Here is a 5,799-nt window from a genome sequence, read left to right on the forward strand (position 1 = left end):
CTCCACCAGATAAATTCTTATAATTCTATTTTCCCAGTCCACATAATGTCATTCATGTTGTTTAGAGTTGTAACGTTAGCTACCTGGCATTGCACGCCTGTTATAATTTCGAAACCAAGTTTTGGTGAGGTAGGTTGGCTAGCTACCCAATATTCCTAGCAAGTGAAGTTAATTACGGTCCATTTTCTTCAGTAAATGTATGTACAGTGTAATTCACAAAATGACAAGTTTGAGCAAGTTTACATTTTGTTGATTTGAACTAAGCTTATGAGTTTGGTCCAGACACGTCACGCTTGCATGCCAAACTTGCACGCGCTAACGTTACAGTAGAGTACCACAGTACGAGTCATAATATCCATAACCTAGCGGTCAAACAAGGAAATGGTTCCAATCGTTTTTCCACCATTTATTTTCCCCATAGAGGATTTTTGAAACACTTAAATTAAGGGCTGTGTTTCGTGTAGGATTATCCTGTATATCTTATCCTTATTCCAGTCTTGATAATCGTGTAAAATCTCTCTAGGACAAGGTTACTTTTTTCAATATACCATTTCCCTGTTTGACTGCTAGGTTTTATGGGTAGTATGACATATCCACTGTGGGGCTCTGCCAAGACATTTGTACTGGACCATTAGGGCACAGGAAAAATGGGGTTGCTGGATCAAGCACCTCCTTCTCCCAACCTCATCAAACTGCACAAAGTGTTATAAGAGAGACACATTTTCAGTGGTGGAAAGTACAAATTAGGTTGTTTTTTGGGGTATCTGTACTGTACTATTGATATTTTTGACATCTTTTACTAAACTACATTCCTGAAGAAAAATAATGTACTTTTTACTTCATACCTTTCCCTGACACCCAAATGTACTCGTTACATTTTGACAGGAAAATGGTCAAATTCACACACTTATCAAGAAAACATCCCTGGTCATCCCTACTCCCTCTGATCTGGCGGACTCACTAAACACATGCTTCATTTGTAAATTATGTCTGAGTGTTGGCGTGTGCCCCTGGCTATCTGCCAAGAAAAAAAATAACATTGTGCAGTCTGGTTTACTTTTGATACCTGTGTACATTTTTGAAATTCCATTTACTTTTAATACTTAAGTATATTTAAAACCAAATACTTTTACTCAAACAGGTACATTTATATTTTGCAACGGGGCTATACATTTGGGTGTGTGAACCTATTGGGGCGATAAGCAAATTGGAGTGGGTCTAGGGTGTCAGGTAGGGTGGAGGTGATATGGTTCTTGGCTAGTCTCTCAAAGCACTTCATGATGACGGAAGTGAGTGCTCAGTTACCTTAGCTTTCTTGGGAACAGGAACAATAGTGACTCTCTTGAAGCATGTGGGGACAGCAGACTGGGATAACGATTGATTGAATATGTCCGTAAACACACCAGCCAGCTGGTCTGCGCATGCTCTGAGGACGCAGCTGGGGATGCCGTCTGGGCCTGCAGGGTTAACACGTTTAAATGTTTTACTCACGTCGGCTGCAGTGAAGGAGAGTCCGCAGGGTTTGGTAGCGGGCCGTGTCAGAGGCACTGTATTGTCCTCAAAGCGGGCAAAGAAGTTGTTTAGTCTGTCTGGGAGCAAGACATCCTGATCCGCGACAGGGCTGGTTTTCTTTTTGTAATCCGTGATTGACTGTTGACCCAGCCACATACCTTGTGTCTGAGCCGTTGAATTGTGACTCTACTTTGTCTCTATACTGACGCTTAGTTTGTTTGATTGCTTTGCGGAGGGAATAGCTACACTGTTTTTATTCGTTCATGTTTCCAGTCACCTTGCCCTGATTAAAAGCAGAGGTTTGCACTTTCAGTTTCGCGCGAATGCTGCCATCATTCCACGGTTTCTGGTTTGGGAATGTTTTAATAGTTGCTGTGGGTATGACATCGCCGATGCAGTTGCTAATAAACTCGCTCACCGAATCAGCGTATTCGTCAATGTTGTTTGACGCAATGCAGAACATATTCCAGTCCACATGATCGAAGCAATCTTTAAGTGTGAAATCAGATTAGTCGGACCAGCGTTGAACAGACCTGAGCACGGGCGCTTCCTGTTTTAGTTTCTGTCTATAGGCTGGAAGAAACAAAATGAAGTCGTGGTCAGCTTCCCCGAAGGGAGGGTGGGGGAGGGCCTTATTTGTGTTGCGGAAGTTAGAATAACAATGATCCAGGGTTTTACCAGCCCTGGTTGCACAATCGATATGCTGATAGAATTTAGGGAGTCTTGTTTTCCGATTGGCCTTGTTAAAATCCCCAGCTACAATGAATGCAGCCTCAGGATATGTGGTTTCCAGTTTACATAGAGTCAAATGAAGTTCTTTCAGGGCCATCGATGTGTCTGCTTGGGGGGGGGGGGGGGGTTCTCTTGAATTCTCTTGGTAGATAATGCGGTCGACATTTGATTGTGAGGAATTCTAAGTCAGGTGAACAGAAGGACTTGAGTTCCTGTATGTTATTATGATCACACCATGTCTCGTTAATCATAAGGCATACCCCCCCCGCCCTTCTTCTTACCAGAAAGATGATTGTTTCTGTCGGCGCGATGCGTGAAGAAACCAGCTGGCTGTACCGACTCCGATTGCGTGTTTCGAGTGAGCCATGTTTCCGTGAAGCAAAGAACTTTACAGTCTCTCTGGAATGCTACCCTTGCTCGGATTTCATCCACCTTGTTGTCAAGAGACTGGACATCGGCGAGTAGTATGCTCGGGAGCGATCAACGATGTGCCCATCTCCGGAGCCTGACCAGAAGACCGCTTCGTCTGCCTCTTTTACGGCGTCATTGTTTTGGTTCGCCGGCTGGGATCCGATCCATTGTCCTGGGTGGTGGGCAAAACAGAGGATCCGCTTCGGGAAAGTCATATTCCTGGTCGAAATGATGGTGAGTTGACGTTGCTCTCATATCCAGTAGTTCCTCCCGACTGTATGTAATAAAACCTAAGATTACCTGCGGTACCAATGTAAGAAATAACACATAAAAAAAACAAAATACTGCATAGTTTCCTAGGAACGCGAAGGGAGGCGGCCATCTCTGTCGGTGCTGGAAGTATGTTCGTATTTTCTACTCTCTTGTGGGAAACCCTCACTGTTGCGCAGATATTTAGAAACTAAACATGAAATTTGATCAAATAAGCCACTATACAGACAATGCCTTCATCAAACAACACTTTCACAACAGTGGCATGGCAGGAGATGTTTTTAAACAATTACTGCTTTGCATACAAGCCAGTGAATTATATGCATTACAGCTGGATGAGTCAACAGACGTGGCGGGCCTTGCACAGCTCCTGGTATATGTCTGTTACGTTTATGGGGGGTCAATTGAGGAAGGCATCCTCTTCTGCAAACCACGACAACATGAGAGGATATTTTTTACGTACTGGACAGCTTTGAAACATCAAATGGACATTGGAGGTCAAGATGTTGGTATCAGTGCTGATGGTGCAAAAAGACATAGTGGAGTGGTAACACCCATGCAAGCAGTTGCTCCCGATGCCACTTGAGTACAGTGCAGCATCCACCGAGAGGTTCTTGCTGCCAAGGGAATGCTGAGAGCTTGAAAGTTTTCTTTGTTACTGACTCATAATTTGCACTTGTTAATGCTGGTTATCAAGCAAAGTATTGACACGTTTTTTTTAATTGATAGAAAAGCTTAAAGTTTTCTTTACTGACCATAATTTGCACTTGTTAATGCTTGCATGATGATGAGTTTCTCACACAACTGGCCTATCTAGGTGATGTTTTTTCTCACCTGAATGATCTGAATCTAGGATTACAGGGACTTTCCACAGCTATATTCAATGTGCGGGACAAAATTGAGGCTATGATTAAGAAGGTGGAGCCCATTTGTGTCTGCATTAACAAGGACAACACACAGGCTTTTCATCATTGTATGATTTTAAAATGTTTAAATGAAGTGTGCAAATGAACAAGATTATGGACAATGTCAAATGTGATATAGCGAAGCACCTGAGTGAGCTGGGTGTGCAATTACGCAGGCACTTTCCCGAAACGGAGGACACAAACAACTAGATTTGTTATCCCTTTCATGCCCTGCCTCCAGTCCAGTTACCGATATCTGAACAAGAGACTCATCGAAATTGCAACAAGCGGTTCTGTGAAAATGTAATCAGAAGCCACTGCCAGATTTCTGGATAGGGTTGCGCTTAGTTTCTTGCCTTGGCAAATCGCACTGTTAAGACACTGATGCCTTTTGCAACCACGTACCTATGTGAGTGTATTCTCGGCCCTCACTAGCATAAAACTAAATACAGACACAGACTGTGCGGAAAATTATTTAAGACAGACTCTCCAATACAACCCAACATTGCAGAGTTATGTGCATCCTTTCAAGCACACCCTTTTCATTATTACGCCAAATTTTTCAGTTTTTGATTTATTAAAAAATTTTGAAATATCCAATAAATGTCGTTCCACTTCATGATTGTGTCCCACTTGTTGTTGATTCTTCACAAAAAAATACAGTTTTATATCTTTCTGTTTGAAACCTGAAATGTGGCAAAAGGTCGCAAAGTTCAAGGGGGCCGAATACTTTCGCAAGGCACTGTATATACAATTTTTTAATGTAAGTCCTGTAATTGACAATTTTTTTAGGGTTGGTCTTTTAATTCTTATTTTTTTTACGTGGTTTAAGTGACTTGAGTCTGAGCGAGAGAGGCCCAGCAGTAGGCAGGGCCCAACAGGAATGATGAGACCTCCCCCATCCAGCAATAGAGACCCTGTTCCCCCTCCAGGAGCAGGAAAGCTTGTGGATGACTAGGCCTACCCGGGACCCCTGTCCCAGCCCTGGCCCTCACCCCATCTCAGATTCCGGACCCAACGTCATAATGGAGGAGATTATAGGAGATTGAACAAGGAGACAAAGGGAATTTAAATCCAGCTATCAACTCACCACATCCAAAACCACTGCAGCTAGGTTCTCAACTGGAGGTTAGTGGCAATATCACAGTAACATTTAGAGCAGAGGTCGGCAACAGGCGGCAAGTGTTTGTTTTATTTTAACCTCCCCAAAGAAAAATATATATATATAAATTAAAAGAAATAATAGAATATACAGTACATATATTGTTAGGATTCGATTTTTTTTGTAAAATTCAGCTAAAAATGATTAATTCAGGAAAGCTGTTCCCAAGTAGTCCTACAAATAAAGAGACGTGATTGTGTCTCAATGTAATCAAAGTATGAAATTGTTCATTTTCAAATACAATCTGTTTTTGGTTTTTACTTATGGTCAATTTGCAGTGTACAAATTATGTTCTGACCACCCGCTCAGACAAAAATCGTCTCGCGGCCGAATCTAGTTGCCTGCCCCTTGTGAGAGCGCATGTTAGTGCATGTCTGTTGAGGTAAACCGCGCCCCATTATCCAGAGAATAATAATGGTGTTTTTTGGTTCCTGGTTGTAGTTATCCCAGCACACCTGTCTGAGCTGCAAAGGCCACTGAGAGCCCAGAGGAGCAACAAGAAGATCCAGGAGGACCTCCCACCTGTCACTCCCACCTGTCAGTCAGATCAACACTGTTGATCTACACAACACACATTTCACATGACAACATACACAAGTTTCTCTCTTGCGCCGTCTCGCCCTCTCAGACCTGCGAACGTTCGCTCCACCTGGACAGCCGCAACGTGTGACTTCATCTCCTAATATCTGACAGGAGCCATGGTCATAAAGGTGACGCAACATCACATACCACACTGTTGAGTATCAGTATTCTCACTGCTGAGTGGTGGCATATTTCACCATCCTTTGATTTAACACTAATTCCTCT

This window comes from Oncorhynchus clarkii, chromosome 22, assembly GCF_045791955.1.
Source record: "Oncorhynchus clarkii lewisi isolate Uvic-CL-2024 chromosome 22, UVic_Ocla_1.0, whole genome shotgun sequence".
In the NCBI taxonomy this organism is placed as follows: domain Eukaryota; kingdom Metazoa; phylum Chordata; class Actinopteri; order Salmoniformes; family Salmonidae; genus Oncorhynchus; species Oncorhynchus clarkii.